The sequence below is a fragment of the Apus apus genome, chromosome 3 (genome assembly GCF_020740795.1).
Source record: "Apus apus isolate bApuApu2 chromosome 3, bApuApu2.pri.cur, whole genome shotgun sequence".
Taxonomy (NCBI): Eukaryota; Metazoa; Chordata; class Aves; order Apodiformes; family Apodidae; genus Apus; species Apus apus.
The window spans coordinates 72,976,794-72,994,874 of record NC_067284.1 but is presented as its reverse complement, the minus strand read 5'-3'; the positions used below and the strand labels follow the sequence as shown (position 1 = coordinate 72,994,874).

Genomic DNA, 18,081 nt, shown 5'->3' with positions numbered 1-18,081 from the left:
CCCCGCCGCGCCGGGCCCCCCGGCATCGCCGCCGCTCAGCGGGCCCCCCCGCCGGCCCCCGCCGGGCGCGGCCCCCCCCGCCATCCGCCGCCGCGCTGGGCCCGGCGGGAGCCGCCTTCCCCCGGCCGCGCCGCGCACGGGGAAGCGCCCGACGCTGCGCGGGGCCCGGGGTGCGGGGCCGGCCGGCGGCGGCAGCGGGCGAGGCGGGCAGGGGGCTGCGGGGCGGGCTGGAGCCGGCGTGCGGGAGCGGCTGCTGGCCCCGGCCCGCTGCCCGCACACGCATGCACAGCAGCAGCCGGCTCCTCCCGGGGAGCGGGCACCCTCCGCAAGTTCCTGGGGCGCCGCGGAATAATCCTGCCCCGCCAAGCAGCGGGGGCTCATTCCTTCTCCTGTGCTGACCCCCCCTCCCCTTCCCTGCCCTCCTCCCGTCATCGCCCCGTGCGTACAAAGGAATCTCGGTTGCACCCTCCGGCGTTAACCCGCAACTGAGTCGGTAAGTACGAAAATAATCAATGGGCCGAGAAAAGATTTTTATCTGCACTGAGGTTATTGTCTCTGAGGCTGAAATTGAGGAGTGGGTGCATATTTAAGGACATTAAAGTGCGTGGTTTAAACAGCCGTGAGTGCCCATCCGAAAGGCTAAAGGACCAGAGGGCAAGAGCTGAAGAGAGTGGATGCTGCATGAAAAACGAGTGGAATCACGCTCCCACTGATGTCATGGCAAAAACCCCACCACTCAGTGACCCCAGGCTTTCACCCCGGCAAGCTGGATGCAACTACATGTTTTCGAATGGTGTGAAATACACTTAAAATCAGACAGAAACCAACTGCCGTTTCTAGCCCAATTATTTCTACAGATTGGTGCTGTAAGCCCTATCCAATTATGACAAAAGATGGCACACAACAGCACAAACCACGAGGAGACCCCTGTGTCATCCAGTTTGTGTTTCTGTTTCATCTGGCATGCTTGAGGGAGAAAATAAATGCAAATCCCACACTGCACAAAGCTTATCTGAATATTCAATAAAACATGTCTTCAAATCAGGGCAAAATAGAAAAGTTATCACTTTGCAAGTTTTCCAGCTTAGCCAATCAAATTTTCTTGCCTTCAGACCACAGAGGGGGAAAGCAGGACATCCAAGACTGCTTTGCTGTGATCTCCCCCTGATTGATCCAGAGAGCATCAACTCAAACCCACAAGCAGAGAGAGGCTGCCCCAAGGAGGTATTTCCTCGGCCCTTTGGAAAATACCAGCTATAAAAGAAAGCTGGATTTACTGAGAAGTCAGTTGGCAGCCAGCACACACCTCAGCACATTGGTCTCCCAGAGAGCAACGTTGCTTAATGAGCAGGTACGTCCTGCACAAGCAGCTATTTCAGCATGGGTTTTGGGACTAGGTCCAGGAAAACTGCTTTACAGTGATCTGTCTCATGCTACTTGAGGTTCCCAGGTACCCAGGAGGGAGTTCAAAGCATGCAAATACTCAGTGGCCCAGGTGGCATCCGCTTCCTTTTCTCCACTGCTTGCCAATGTGTAATTTTAGGAGCCCCCAACACCTGCATGCCTGGGTAACAGCTCCCCAAGACCGCTGCCTGTGCAGCCAGGGGGAAGTGCACTTCCCCCAGTCTGCTGCTTGCTTAATTGCTCGTGTGGCTTCTCAAATGCTATAATCATCATACTGGACTTGCACGATCTCAGCCAAATTATTCTCATCCAGTCCCTCATCTCTCTCAGACAATGGATGGCCAATTAGTCTGCACTAAATATTTAGAGAAAATGAAGATACGGAACTGGTAACCCAAAACACTTGCCTTGGCTCTCCTCACTGGCTTGGCTGGTTGCACAGCCATAGAGAGTCACATCGCTGCAGGAGTGGGACCTCATAAAACCTCACGCAATCCCCATGGCAGATATAGCTCTATAGAATCACTCATAGAGGAATAGGACTGTAAGTGCTCAGGTAGTTTCAGCCACAGCATATTTCTTGTGCTTGTTTTTCACCCTTTGCGGATATCATTTTCAAGCAAGCACCTACAGCAGCATGATAAGGAGGGAGCAACAATAAGACAAATATACTCACTGAGAGATCCTGGAAAGTGATTTCTTCTCTTAAACTTTTCTGAATTTCAGCAGCTCCCTAAGAATGTGTTAGAGCCTCTGCTGGTATCAACTGACATGGCTCCATGGAGGAATTCAACTCAGCTCTTGGCACAACAAATCCCTTACCAGGAATCACATCCTTCTTCCAGGTTAACAATCTGTTCTGTGTAATACACTTCCATTTTTCAGCAGCACAAATATAAAAAAAAGTGTTAAAATAATTACTTGTTATTTATTACCTACAAATGTTATCTTAAATATCTTTATGAAAGACACTAAATATAAACATTTTTCCCTAATTTCTTTCATAACATATTAAAATAAACCAGTATGAAATGTTAAAAGGAAACTTATCATCTTAGTGATATCTAAAATACTTTTGTTTCTCATTATTTAATAAAAAGTTGTTAGGAAATGAAAAACATCTCAAAGAAATACAATTTTTTCACCAAAAAAAATTTCTAAAGACAGTCTGTGACTAGTTCTAGTGTACAGTTGTAACTGAACAGTTACTTCAGCAACATGTACGGGTGCTAAACAGTCCATTTTTGTCATTTTAGGAATTAAAATTTTGCTTTGTAGGACTTCTGTAAGACCTCTCTATATATGTGAGGCTGAGCCCTTACTGGGAGGAAGAAACACAGCTACATTACCCTTAGAAATAAGGGCTGTTCCAATTAATTCAAATCAGTAATGGGAGGAAAGTGTGGAGAGGAGAAGGTCTAATAAATGACGGAAAGCCTATGACTGATGAAACCCATGAAACCCAGATGACCATGCAGCTGGATGACAGAAGAGAAACATTTATTGGAAGCAATTTCTGGGGTATACTGAGTTCTGCAAGCGAGAACACAGTGGGACTGTGAAGTAGAATCACAAAGTCCTTCATGTGAGTTACCAGCAGTAGGAAAAAATAGAAGAGGAAGTGATGGGGCCAGGCCTTAGTAAGCAGCAAAAGACTTTTTTGGTCTATGGAACCAGGCAGTAAGTGTTGTTAGGCATCTAAATCCAACACATTTTGAAAAGATAAATCTGTCCATCTCAATTATTAACACATCTCTAAATTCATCCTCAAAATTGGCACATTGTGGGTTTTTTCACCAGTTGTGCTGCCACTCTGTCTTGGGAGTACACTCCAGCATGTCTCTGTCCAAATCCTCTTGTTCCCACTGCCAGAGAAGCCACAGTGCCTCACTTTGTCACCAATTTGATGTGGCTGTGCATCTCACTACAGAGGTGGACACCTTCTCATGTTGGGTGAAATTGGTGGATTTAGGTTACGGTTGGACTTGATGATCTTCAAGGGCCTTTCCAACCAGGATGATTCTGTGATTCTGTAGAGATTACTTCACGGGAGCAGGCAGTATTTGAGAAAACACCCCTAAAAATGCTAAGTCACAAACAAAGCTCAAAATTATGCGTGGAAAACATTCAAGTTTGTCCCACAAATGTCCATCAGAGGATTCTGTGTTTTAGGCATCCCTGTCTGTGAAGGACTGGAGCCATGGTTTATGACTGTCTAAAAAAAAACTTTTAGACTGACAAGGAATGTGAAGTCTTCAGGAAAGTCAGTGAAAAGCGCAATGTCATCTGAATGTCCCGTTTGAAGTATATCGTCTTTCCAACCAATCAATCTCTCATTTTTGAGCAGAGCTGTCCCTAAGCAGCAGAAGGTAACACCTGAATGGACATAACTCAAGCCTGGCTTTCAGTCAGAATGATTTATTCTTGCCATACATGGCAAAACCACTATTTTTACAATTTATGAATCCCATCACTACAGTTTTTCTTCTCTACCCAAGATTATGTAACCCAGAGTGTTCATGTATCCCAGCTAATGTAGAGGAAACACATCATATCTTTCTAATATGCCAAAAATGGATAGGCAATTCAATAGTTGCTGATCCAGCCTTCTGAATGTCAGTTTCTACTGTATCCCATTTTAAAAAAATAATTTACAAGAGCACTTGTACTAATTTCTTCTCAATTTAAAGGGTTCTGACTGTGTGCTTGCTTCCCTCCTGTTGTGTTTCATTAACACAGTGATGTCTCCAAGCAAAGGCATGCAGTTTGTAAAATCAGAATAAACCAGGATGACACATTTTAGGTGATCTGCTGTAGTCCTCTGTTTGCTAGAGCACACTGGCAGCTCTCTACTGTACCTAGGGTGGTCTTCTTTTCAGAATGGGACTGAATGTCACAAGCAGGAGAAACATCACTTTTTCCCTTCAGGGAGCAACTGGTGTGGGCCACTATATGGAAAGCTCCCACAAAGGTCTTATTCTGTTATGGTATTAACAGCTTGTGATACTTTATTAACCACCCTAAATAATTTCCTTCCTTTTTGCATGGCTATAACAGAAATGGGAGTCTTTAGTTGACTAAAGCGAAGCAGTGGCACCAGGATCAAAACTAGAGCCCATTGCTGAGAATGAGATACAATGATTGAAAAATAAATTTGGCACTAGCCACTGGTAAGTGTCACAATCACTACTCTCTGTGCTTCTTCTTAGCAACTGTAGTGCAGGAGCTTTAAAGATGGTCAACGAAAATACATCAGTGGAACCCTTTTCTCTGAAAAGGCAGCTCCTTTGAGGAAAATACTTTTTGAAATCATGTGAATTCCATGAAGATGTTTTAAGAAAGGCAGAAAAATGTTCTGGCAGCTTCAAAGCATCCAATTTTTATATTTTCAGAGCAAAACATTTTCATTTCTAAATTACTGTGGTTTCAATTTAAGTTAGCACAGTGCTGGAGTACAGTGTAACGTAAGTGAAAAGTGACATCATTAAACATTTAAATCAGCTTCATTTTTCTTCTAGAAGATTTTTTTTATGGATTTCAACATTTTCAGGTTGCATTCCTAATTAGGACAAAGAGAAATCTCAAAAAGTGTTCATAAAAGTGAAATTTTATCCTCCGCACAGCTTATGCATTCTCTCATGTTCATGGCATGTTAACCTATGGTAAGATAGCATGTTTCCTTCTCACTCATAATACCTTTTTTTCCTTGAAATCTCTTTGTCAGTGTTTTCAGTAATGAAGTGCCCAGTTTTCAACATCATGATTGAAGTATAACAATTCAAAAAGTCCAATTCTGAGCTGTGATTCTTTTAGGTATACATTCCAAGAATACAACTGATTTTGTAGCAATGCTGTATTGCCAGATTATTATTTAATAATTATTGTACTGAATCACAGGTCTCATGTCCTTAATTAAGCTAAGTATTTGGGTTGAAGAGGAACTGCTCAGATATAGACTGAAAAACAGTTTGTCCTCTGCAAATGCATGGTCCAGTCCCTGAAGAAGTTCAGTCAGTGCACAACATATAAAAAGGAAAGTGAGTGAAGTCAGGGTTAAAATTGACAGGATCAAGCTGATACAAACCATGGGTACGTGCCCCGTTTCCAGGTTTCTCTGTCCTAAGAAATAGCTGTGAATTGGATTGGTTTCCCCCAAATATATTTCTTAAGATCTTACTAATCAATCTTTTGCTTGATTTCTCTAGAGTTACTTTTGCCATGCTGACCCCTGTTAATGCCTCCCAAATGAGTGTTTTCTGCCAAATTCATTAGTGTGCTATGTACCAGGTCCTCTTAGGAAAGTAAAGAAGAAATGAAATATAATGATACTTTGCTACAGTTGGAAAAGAAGATTCCCTAGAGAGAAAGGAAGCAAAAAAAGAGAGGGAAAGCCAAAGCAGGGTGAAGGATGCTGCAGGAAATGAAGGAAGAATGACAAAATTATGGACAGGAAAGAAGGAGTAGAAGAGATATTACAAAAGGAAAGAAGGAAGGAAGGAAGGAAGGAAGGAAGGAAGGAAGGAAGGAAGGAAGGAAGGAAGGAAGGAAGGAAGGAAGGAAGGAAGGAAGGAAGGAAGGAAGGAAGGAAGGAAGGAAGGAAGGAAGGAAGGAAGGAAGGAAGGAAGGAAGGAAGGAAGGAAGGAAGGAAGGAAGGAAGGAAGGAAGGAAGGAAGGAAGGAAGGAAGGAAAGGAAGGAAGGAAGGAAGGAAGGAAGGAAGGAAGGAAGGAAGGAAGGAAGGAAGGAAGGAAGGAAGGAAGGAAGGAAGGAAGGAAGGAAGGAAGGAAGGAAGGAAGGAAGGAAGGAAGGAAGGAAGGAAGGAAGGAAGGAAGGAAGGAAGGAAGGAAGGAAGGAAGGAAGGAAGGAAGGAAGGAAGAGCCAACCAAAAAAAGAACAGAAGTGTCTGATTCCATTAATCTCTGAGAGGTTATACTTAATTTCAAACATGAGGAATCAACAGACCCAGGCACATGCCTAAAATTAAGCTTGTTTTCTTCAGGACAACATAAACTGCAGTTTTATACACAAGGATTTAAAGCACCAGAGAGAATAGATCCTTTGGAAACTTGGTAAGATTAGAGCACCTACCTACTACAGGTTCCTTGAAAAATCTGGGATCTCAAGATCGAGCATTATACTTTGCAATAAATGATGCTAGAGCTCTTTTGGTGCTATTCCCTACTCAGGGAAGGAGCTGGAACAGAATAAATCTCTACTCAGCTATTTAGCAGTGAGCTAAGTGTCAAAAAAGAAGCAATCCTCTTCCTCAGGCCAACTTGGTGACAATTACTTGCAGTTCACCACACATTTTGTTGGAAATAAAATCTGTATCACAGTGGGGCTTTTGGTACAGCTAGAGCCACCACCATTCCCAGGCACAGAAGAGAGGACTCAGCAAGCCAACACTTTCTCTAAGCATTAAAGATCTTCTGTTGATGCTGCCTATACGGCTCCATACATCACCATAGTATCAGAACATCCCTTCTGTGGTTGCTAAGAAATATACACCTCTGACTCATTCCAGCACTCAAGACTGTACAGTCTGACGTGGCTATTGTGTACCACGGTGTACCAAAAGGGGAATGAAATAAAATCTTGAACCTTGGCTCACTACCAGAGACCAGACGAGGTATTCTTGCCACACAAATGGGGCAGGATTTGCATAGGGAATACTGACTCCTTCCTGATACCACGTATGTTGGAACAAAATTAAGTCCCTGAAAGATCTAGCTCTGGAAAGTGAAAACTGAGCACCTTTTGTATGTTACAAATAATCCCCCAATTCTACTGGCCTTACTAGAAGTTAAGGGCATTGCATGATGAATTCATAATATAACATGTTTCCTCTTTTGTACATCACTGTACACTAGAATTCCACCAGGAATCACTGCCATGTTGTGTCTCAGTTTGCTGCTTATGCCCGTGATTATCCCAGATGGGGCTCTTGGAGGGCAAAATCGAAGCTTTAGCAATCTTTCATGTTAGCTACATGAAAACAATTTTTGAGGAGTTAAAAAGGCCACAAGCTATAACCCTACAACTAAACTAAATTGTGCCTGAGCCTGTTCTATCTCTCTGGGACCAGCAGGCATGATCCAGCCATGCCCAGGACACTGATGTCTCATACCCTGTTTGGAATGATGCCTTGTCAAAGCTGACTCCTGCATGGTGTTGGTGAGTTTCCTGGGAGAGTCCTGGTTTTGCTTCATGCCAAACTACCCCCAAAAATGTCCTAGGGATGTCCCAGTGCTGACAACTGAGTCTTAGAATTCAAGAATGTTGCTTTGTGTTATTTGCTAGATTAGATGTCATCATTGCAAGGCCTATGTGTTCCAAATCTCATTTTTGCTGAGCTGTACTAATTCCAGTGCAAATTTTGGCCTTTGGTTCTTACCAGTATTTATTATTGATTATTTCTGGTAAATCTGGTAATATTTCCCTCTGAGCAAATACCTACTAACCAACCAGCAAATCCTCCAGCTCTAGACATACATACATGAAAAAATACCTTTTTTAATTCCACATTATTACAAATAAATCTGTGCCTAAAGCTAGCCTCTGTATTTGTACAGCCAACCAGGTGAGGGAAGTGATTCTGCCTCTCTACTCTGCTCTGGTGAGGCCACACCTGGAGTACTGTGTCCAGCTCTGGAGCCCTCATCACAGGAGAGACATGGAGTTGTTGGAGAGGGTCCATAGAAGGGTGACAAAGATGATCAGAGGACTGGAGCACCTCTGCTCTGAAGACAGGCTGAGAGAGTTGGGGCTGTTCAGCCTGGAGAAGGGAAGGCTCCGGGGAGACCTTATAACAGCCTTCCAGTACCTGAAGGGGCTACAGGAAAGCTGGGGAGGGGCTTTTCATCAGAGAAGACAGTGATAGGACAAGGGGTAATGGTTTTAAACTGAGAAAGGGGAGATTTAGGTTAGGCTTCAGGAAGAAATTATTCACCATGAGGGCAGTAAGGTGCTGGAATAGGTTGCCTAGGGAGGTTGTGGAAGCCCCCTCCCTGGAGGTGTTAAGGCCAGTTTGAGGCTTTGTGCAGCCTGGTCTAGTGTGAGGTGTCCCTGCTCATAGCAGGGAGGCTGGAACCTGATGATCTTTAAGGTCCCTTCCAACCTTAATCATTCTATGATTCCATGATTTTTCCCAATGTTTGGTAAATTCTGAATTTGGGGTTGAATTTTCATGAAGTCTGGACTTCTTTGAAGCTGATTCTTGATCTGCTTGATAGACAAAAGTTATCCCCTAAAACTTAATCTTCTGTACACCAGTAAAATTCTTTAAAGCCAAATGATGACAAAAAAATCTTTCCTGATTTGAGCAGGCAGAAAACTATAGTCATATTTTAACACATGCCAGTTATCAGCTTCCTAGTGAAGTAAAGTCTAGTGTCATAGGGAGGGAAAGAATGGTGACAGATGGGATACTGGTTAATGGAAGTGGATAGTAGGGAAAGGGATGAGTGAACAGGAAAGCAAAGAACCCTGCAGTACCCCTACTCAGTCCTGTTTTGGGACCTGAGCACACCCTGCACTAGAAGGGAAAGGAGAAGTTTTTTTTTGGCTGTCCTCTTCAACTCGTCATGTAATTTGGAATGTGGAAAACTCTGGAGGGCTTTAAAAAACAGACCCAAGGACAGAAACCCAGATGTGGGGAATCTAACACATGCAGGGGAGCACAGGCTGTGAGCAGCTCTCTGTGACACAAGAAAAACTCCTTAAGTGCTAATAGCTTCTAAAAAGCTAATGGCTTAACAGGGCTGGAAGAGAAGAGTGTGCTGGGAATTTTATCAGGCAGGGTTATGTATATCCTGATAGGAAATGGAGGGGAAGGAGAAGTGGAGGGACCCATAGTTTTCTTCTTAAGTGTTTATTATAATCAACGTGGAGCCATAATTTCTGAGGATTCTCTCATCATACTGTCAATAACTTCATCTTCCAAATATTTCAGTGTGGTGACAAACCCCCTCCATATAAAAATGGAAAGAACAGGGCTTCAGAGTCACCGGGTTCCCTTTACTTCATTTCAGTAGTGCTGTCATTGCAATAGTGACAAGCACCTAAATAACCTCTAAGTTCTACAAAAATATTTCCCTATTAAAAAAATTCCTTTGCTGAAAAGATTTGCTAATGTATGGTTAAGATTGCTCACTTGCTTCCATTAAGTCAATCTCAGCATAACTCAAACCTTTGAGAAACCAGGAAATACAGAGGGTAATAAAGCAATATTCACTCCAACCTTTATAGCAATGCCTCAACATATCTGTAATGGAAATACTTCACCCTTTCAGTGAATGTCTCTCAGAGAACATAGTATGTAGCTACTGAAACACCGGGACACCTTCTCTTTGGAAAAGTGGGCTGTATTGACAAGGACACTTCCTTTATATGCATCCTCTGGCCCATTTCCTAGAAACAATTCCATAATAGTTTAATCATTGCCATTACTCACCAGGTCATGATATTTAGTCACATATATATTACTAAGTCCACAGAATATTTTCCCTACTTTGTTTTGCACAAGTGCTAGTGGCTAAAATGGCTCTGTTTCCCAGTGCTGACTCAATGTACAGAGCTCAGTTGTGACAAGAGGCATGCAGCTTATCTTGGGGCATGTATGTATATGTTATTCTTTTGATCCCATCCACAGGACTGATGAGCACTGTGGGGCTGAGGCCCCACCTGAGTTACGGCCTCCCATCTTTTTTACTATCATAGTTTGCCAAGTTTGCTACCATTTGACACAGCAATACTCAACTCAGCAAATACTGCCAGTTCCCTGTTCCAATTGCCAGCTCCCAGGAGAAAAAAATAAAGGTTGCTTGAATATTGACCTAAACTCTGTAATTCCTGGCTTCCAAAAGTCTGAATTTTGCTGAGGTTGATATTATATAAGGGCTCCAGCTACTGCAAGGAAATCCCAACTCTGCATTAATTAAGGGGTTTTGTCAGTCAGTAAGAATGAAAGATGCTTTAAGGACCTGAAATTCAGTTTCTCCTTCATCCTCAAAATATGGCTTGAGAGACAATCTTTGCAATGTGCTGGTGCATGATTTAGGATGAGAAGAAAAGTCTGCAGCTACTGGAGTCCTGAAGTGTCTAGTAAGGACCAGCGGCATGAGGAAATGATAGGCTGGGTTGGTTTGTTTTTACTGTGTGGGGTGTGGTGGATTGGTTTTGAACATTTTCCTGCTGACTGGCTCTTTTATACGGGTAGCAGAGTTCACCAACCATTTTGCTATTTTCTTTATTGCTTTCATGGGTTCTGTTTTTAATGGCAGTCAGAAAGCACTGAGCTAAGGATGAGCAGGCTTATTCTAGCTTTTAAAAATGTATGTGTAACCATTTGAAACTGCAAGCACTGTGCCAGTTTTGAACAGAGCTTGGCTTCTACGTTTTTGGGGGAAAAAAAAAAAAGAAAGAAAGAAAAAAAAAGGAAAAAAGGGTCGTTATCTCAAAATACTCAGTGGATCTCACTGTCACATTTTACAGCTGAATTTTCTGAAGCACCTGAGTCAGCTCTTTGTGTGGTACATGAACACCTTTTAAAACTCTGCATCTGCATATGGATGAAAGAGAGAGAGAAGCTCAAGTTTTGATCTAGGACTACTGGTAAGCTAAACCTCTAGTCCAAAGTCTGTCAAAACTCAGCCATGAACTCATCACTTGATTTTTAAATTCTACATCACTAAAATAGCATGGAAATGCTGTGGCATGTCAGTAATGTTGACAGTATAATGCAAGTGAAGGATCAGTGGTGTCAATGGAGACAGGGGAGGCACACCTCTCACCCCCTCCATCTTCTGATGTAAACTGTGTATCACAGTGATCTCTTAAAGGTGGCTGCAACCTTCTTGACCTTCCGTTTGTATAACCTGAAAAATCTCCTCCCAGGATGACTGGAAAAAGCTGTGGTGATGAGGGAAAATAAAAAATGTTTTAAAGACAAGTTCAAGCATTTAAAATTATTTTTAAAAATAACACGAAGACACATTTTCCATCGGAAAACTACTATTATCATGCCACCTTAGGAATGACGATACACATCAGCAGTTCATGTATTCATGAATATGCGTGAGTGCACTGCTACCAAATTCACTGCTCCTTCCACCCATTAAACCATCATCAGAAACTGACAGTTGATGATGGGCAACAGCAAGAGCTTAAGGAGATAAAACTGATGTAGACTTTACCTTACAATAATAGACTTCAAAAATAATACAGTAGTGGCATAAGTCAGCCCAGTTGCATCAGCTTCTGTGATGTCTGAATTTGGCTAGTGGATGAATCCAAACAAAGCAGATCTTGATTTAGAAATAAATTTTACATGGCCTTTGTGCTGTTGAGCAGTATGAATGAGGAACAAAAGAATTTCAGGCACAGACAACTCCAACACTGCTCCTGAGGAAAATTTCTGTGGCAACCAGTGATTAAGTATCAATGGAAGCAGGCAAAGTATTTTCAGAGAGCTGCCTCTTCCCAAGTCAAAATGGGTTTTGTTTTGAATTCACAAATTCTGAAATGAAACTAGACATCTTCTTATATGTTCTAATTTGTGCCCCCTTCCTCTCCCAGAAATAAGTAACATGTCATTCACTAGAATGACTCCTAAATTGGTGGGAGTAAAGATTGTAAATCTTTCAAGCTTGATTAATTGTTCTAGATTGGCCTGCTGTCTTCAGAAAAATCCCAGTTCCCTTACTGGTCATTCAACCTGGTCAGGTTATCCAAAAAGCCAGTAGAAAATCCTGCTGAATGTTTTCAGACAGGCAGCTGCACTCTTTGTATTGTCCTCTAGCTAGAAAAGATAAAGAAGTTGCTGCTTCCTGTGTGTGGATCTCTAGTATCTTACTGACCACAATAAACTCAAAGAGACAGACGGGAACTTAGGGATATGAGCACTTGCAGAAGTAACTCTGCATATAGTAAAGACATCAGAGGAAAGTAATATAGGTTGCTTTCCCCCTGAGATAGTAACACTGCACACTTAGGAATGACCTTACAGAGTACTTCAAAATCACAGACAACTTCAACTGAGTTAAAATCCTCAAGTCCTTTCCTGGCAATAGAGATGGACGTAGCATAGTTATGTGGAAGCCAGTGTTGTGTGTTTGCATGCAGTGGTGCTACAGAAGGACTGCAAAATTATTGCTGTCTTCATTAATTTACTTCACTTGTAGTCATGGTGAATCAGTCCTGTTGGCTACATCATGTGTATCCCAAATTATAATCTGCAGTAATCAAAAACACCTTAAGTCTCATTTGTATCACCTATACAAACATGAACTCACCTCCCAGACAGCTCCCAGGTTAGGGGGCTGATCCATCCATCATTTCAAAAGAGGATAGAAAAGAGTTAGGTGCAAAAAGCACTAGCAGAACCAGAAGAAGAGTGCTTATGCTAATGACAGCTTTTATGCTAGTGCCCTGCCACCTGACTGACTGACTGACTGACTGACTGTGGGATAACAGCATTTGTGATCTGCTAGGGTATGCCTGGAAACATCTTAATGGGAAGTGGCCTGGTTTTTTAAGAGCCATCACTAAGGGGAAAATTAAAAAGTATTTTAATACAAATATTAAAAAAAAATAAAATTTAGTATTTCCAAATACAAAGTATTTCCAAATGTAGCTCATTCTGTAGGTGTATCCTTTTCTTATATATGCACAGCAAGCTCTTTTTTTTTTTTTCAAGAATAGTATTTTTCTACCATATTATTTTTATTAAGAGCCTAGAGAGGTTTACTTTTCCTCAAAATCTGTGCTCTAGGATCATAATTTCCTAAGTTCTAACTTAGTTTGGTTTCATTAAAATTTTTGCCCTCCTGATGATGAAGAATAGGCAGAAAGGTCAACTATAAAGTTTCAAAGACATGAGGAATTTTCAGCAGGTCTGGGGATGGAAGTTCGGGGTCTGACTCTCAATTTCTGATTGTTTGGGTTAGCAGCACTATTGGCCTCAAGACTGTAAGGCTTAGAAAATTGGCTTAATGCTCATATAAGTGTTTGAGCAGGATATTTTCTTTTACTCTTCCTTCCCCACCCCTAAACTAGTACCAAATTACATACATTGCTTCAGATTTCAAGCATTTCCCAATCTGGATTAATTTACATTTGGAGAGAGAGTGTGAATTAAACTGTTATAAAAGGCTTAGATGCAGTGCCAACTTGTTACTATGCTCTTTCAAGCAGCAAATGCATTTTCTATTAAGGAAGCTCTCAGAGAATTTCTTGCATCTGGAAATGTCTCTCATTGCACAGCTTATTTATCAAATGCAAAAGAAGACACATACAAATGGAGGCATCCATAGTAATACAACTCCTGGAGATCTTGCTGCAGTTGGAGGTTTTTTCGTATTACAGCCTAGAGGAAGGTCTTACCTTCTTCACGGAGATTTCAGCCTGAGAAAAACCTAGGTGCTGCAGGGCTGCAGAATGCAAGAGAAGAGTCAGAAGCAACAAGGAGAAAAGCAGAGGGACAGAAGAGTGCACACTAAAAACTGTTACAGCTGACACAATCAGAACTCAGCCTGCAGCCTGAATTGCACTCAACAGTGCAAAGAGAGATGTGCTTGACACCACCTCTTAATTCACTAACTACTGCAGGGATTACTTCATCTTTCATACCCCATAGCAGACAGCTATACCTAGGAGTGATCATGAAGCCCTTTCTTGGTTTCCACTCTTTTTTTCTTGAATTTTTTTGTGTACCAAGTACCTGCAGATGTACAATTCCATTTTCTGCCAACGGATGTGATGTAACTCCTGTTTCCTGTTGATTGCAAATATCACATCCATACCACATATTCTAACTAAAACACCAAAGCATTGGATGAGGCTGATTCAAATTTGGCTACGTAAAGGATGGTCTCATTCTTTCTGTTAATGATACTTGTATCAGAGCTGCGTTAGTCACTAAGGATTTTGCTATCAAATTGTATTCAAGGCCTGTTCAAATTCTCCCTTGCCAGCATTCACAGAAATCTCTCACGTATACATTACCTTAATCAATTAGCCTCTGACAATTTTTTGTTGGCTCTGTAAAATTGATTCAGGGATCACAAATTTCCCAGCGATGAATTGCCAGCGATGTCAATTTCCATCCTGAAGCATTATTCCCCAACACATCCTCTAGACACTTTAGTATAGTCATCTACTTGTGATCTTCAGCCTGCCCTAACCTTCATCTCACTGCCACCTGGGTAAGCTCCTTCAAGCTAGAGAAATATGGGAAGGAGCTTAGAGCTTAGTATCTTTAGTTTCTCCCCAGTGGGCCCTCGGAAGAAGAAGGACACAGAGCTTTGAGGGGAACTGTTGGTGATCTTTTTTTCTTCCTCATTCACACCTTCTAATATACAGCTAAATGAGCCTTAGAGGTTCTGCATTTCCGCTCCACTGGATTTTTTCTGTCATTCCCCCTCTACTGGATTTCTTCTGTTCTTTGGGTGTATGTGATTAACATTTTTGGCATAGCTACAGAGTACAGTTCATCACCCATATCACCAATACCAGTGTCAGAGACAGCCCAAATGCCGTCAGCAAAGATCCTAGTCCTTCTTCCCACCAATTCAAACTCCCCTTTCTGACTCTCTGCTGAGTGGGGACAGAGTCAAGTAAATGCATCAGATTATAACTCATCAAATGTGACTAATAGTGTTATGGTACTTAACATACGAGATAAATGTGAACCAATATGAACTACAATGTAAGGAAATTACCAGGCAGCAGGTTTTAAACAATCTGAAAACAATTGCTTTAGCACAGTGCTTAATACTGTTGTGGGATGTGTAGCCATCAGCTGTTGTTGCAGCAAAAATGTATAAATGGGCTTAAAAAGATTGGAAAGATTTGTGGAGGATGATTTCATCCTTGGCTATTAAATATGATGATTCAAATGCAACCTCTGACTCAGGAAACTGTTAAGCTTTGCCAAAAGGTATCACAATGTTCTAGGAGAAGAAATACTCTTCAGAGAGAAACATTCCCCGAGCATCGACCTTGGCCCCTGTTGATAAAATGCTGAGCTAGCTGAACTTAAGTATGGCATTAATGTTCTTATATTTTCCCTAAAATTCTGCATTTGGCTAACATGTTTTTTATCGTGATTAATCTGTGTCATACAGGGGCTCTTCTATAAGGACTCTTACATTTCTGGTGAATTTACTACTTGCAACCAATAGGATATTGTGAGACCCTATGCAATCAAATACACATATGGTTCTAATACTTGGAGGTTTACCTAGTATGCAGTCAGTACCCATTCTTCTCTGCCATGGCTCACCAAATAAAAATGGAAACTCATTAGCAATGGGAATCTGTCCCCACTGTGCTTGCAATGCTTCTGAATCTGTAATACAGAAGGCAGGCTACAAAGAGAGAGAAAACACTGGTGTGCTGCTGCACCTCCTGACAAAACCCACAACAGATCTGGCTATTCTTGTAGCCACAAAACAGTCACAAAAAAAAAATTTTAAAAACCCCAAACAACACTACTTTATCCAGTGATTGCATATCCCACACAGCCATACTGCACCTGAGGTGAGAATCATGCAGTCAGATAGTTTGGAAAAAGAGTCTCAAACCCCAGCTCCCGTGGGCAGAAGTCACGTTTGCTCCTGCTCAGCCTAGATGGCTCAGAGCTCTCCAGAAACACAGAGGTTAAATTTGCTACTCCAAACAGTCCCACCCAAGAGACTGCCCTGAAGCTTTTTACAGGGAAAGGATTTAATTAGAATGTGATTTTCCTGGTACATTGCAATACTCAGTGTAACAGATGACTGCCAAAATGTATGCCTTGTCATTCGTGGTATGGGTTTGCTTAGGCAACTTTTAAGATGATCCCTAAGCACAGAAAGGGCGAAGGCATGAGAGGCAGAGGAGAGGCTTTTCTGAGCAGGTCTGAATGTCATAAATGCACAGTTATGGCTTAGTAATTGTATCACAGTTGACAGATGCTGCAGCACTCACGTGACTAGAACATGACCTCATGTTTCGGCTTTCTCCTCCCCCAGTGATGAGGGCAGCGCTGGTATTTAAATAAGCAGAAGGCATTTACAGAAGGTCAGTTTGTAAGTTACTTAAAAGAGAAGCCTGAATCTGGACACAGAGATACACTTTTTATGGACTCTGAAGTAGCTGCTCAACAGTGGCAGTGAAGCAAAGCTCTTTTTCCACTTGGGATGCACACTATAGTTGCTATTAGGGTAAAAATATTGACTCACAAGTCACAAGGGCTTAGATCATCCTTTTCCAAGGGAAGATCTGCAGGAGGGGCGGTAGAGGAAAGAAATGTTTCCATGATCCCTTCACAGGATTACTTTGCAGACAATGGGGCTGCTGCAAGCTCAGATGTCCTCCAGGGATCTGTGGGAGGATGCTGCAGCAATGAGGAGGTCATCTCTGCTCTGACACTGCCCCAGAAGCCACTCTGGATGTTTTGGCAGGAGGATGGAACAGCCTGGAATAGTATTTAATTTTCTGGAGATTTTCCAGGGGTACCGAGTGTCTTCCTAAGCCTGTCCAGTCCTTTTTGCATAGATTTTGGATCATGCAAGTTCCAGGAGGGTCCTGGAAGGAAGACACAGGAAGACACTGCTCTCTCAACAGCTGAACATCAGTTCAGCATGAAGGGGAACCCCACTCTGGAAATTTCCAAAGGCACAACTGGCCCCATGGGGATAATTTTCTGTCACAGCAGTGCTACAGAGGGACCAAAGCAGGGGCTAGCTGAGAGTTAAAAGTTCTAAATTGAAATCCTGGCTTTGGCATAGACCCTCACGGCAAGTTATGTCTTGCATGAAATGACAATAGCAATTACTTGCTGAGTTATCTGAACCAAAATTGTTCTAAAGGTGCAGAGATTTGTGTTATTTTTAGAGTTTTCTCACTAATACACCTGCAGCTATTTGTAGACTACTGACCGGAAACCTTTCGATACAGCTTCAGTGTTGTTCAAAAGATAAAAACTGAGACCTTTCTGTGCAATCACTCTTCTCTAAACCTTCTTCTGCCTAATGTTGCATATCTTCTCTTTGGATTGAAATGCAGCACAGCTATTCATAGAATCATAGAGTGGCTTGAGTTGGAAGGGACCTTAAAGATCATCTCATTCCTGCATGGGCAGACACCTCCCACTAGATCAGGTTGCTCAGAGCCCCATCCAGCCTGGCCTTGCACACTTCCAGGGATAGGGCTTCTACAGCTTTCCTGGGCAACCTGTGCCAGTGTCTCACCACTCTCACACTAAAGAATTTCCTCCTAATGTCTAACCTAAATCTCCCCTCTTCCAGTTTTGATCCATTACCTTTTGTCCTCTCACTACAAGCCCTTTCTAGAAGTCCCTCTCCAGCTTTCCTTCAGCTGTAGCTGTAGCCCCTTCAGGTATTGGAAGGCTACTGTAAGGTTCCCCAGAGCCTTCTTTTCTCCAGACTGAACAGCTCCAACTCTCTCAGCCTGTTCTCATAGAAGAGGGGCTCCAGCCCTCAGGTCACCTTCATGGCCCTTCTCTGGACTTTCTCCATGAGCTCCACGTCCTTCAAATCTACCAGTGGCAGTGGTAATACTTTGGAGTGGTAAGATCCTAGTTAGCCCTGTTAATGTTGACAGCATATCAGAATAGGATGGGATTTCTTTGCTTTTTGATGCACCGGCTTTCAGTCATGTTTGGGTTTCAGCTCCAG

The 18,081-nt window shown here is 42.4% G+C and overlaps 1 long non-coding RNA gene across 5 annotated transcripts in view; it reads left to right on the top strand.

Annotated features, from left to right (window-relative positions):
* Window positions 1–399: 399 nt before the first annotated feature.
* LOC127383337 (uncharacterized) overlaps window positions 400–18,081 on the top strand; it is a 58,169-nt gene continuing 40,487 nt past the window's right edge. For 2 of the 5 annotated variants that reach the window (XR_007889158.1, XR_007889156.1), the window contains exons 1-5: window positions 400–493; window positions 1,113–1,351; window positions 2,131–2,249; window positions 7,491–7,576; window positions 10,895–11,014. This is a non-coding gene — a long non-coding RNA (uncharacterized LOC127383337). The remainder of the gene's footprint in view (window positions 494–1,112; window positions 1,352–2,130; window positions 2,250–7,490; window positions 7,577–10,894; window positions 11,015–18,081) is intronic. The other 3 variants (XR_007889157.1, XR_007889159.1, XR_007889160.1) reach the window with 3 other exon arrangements.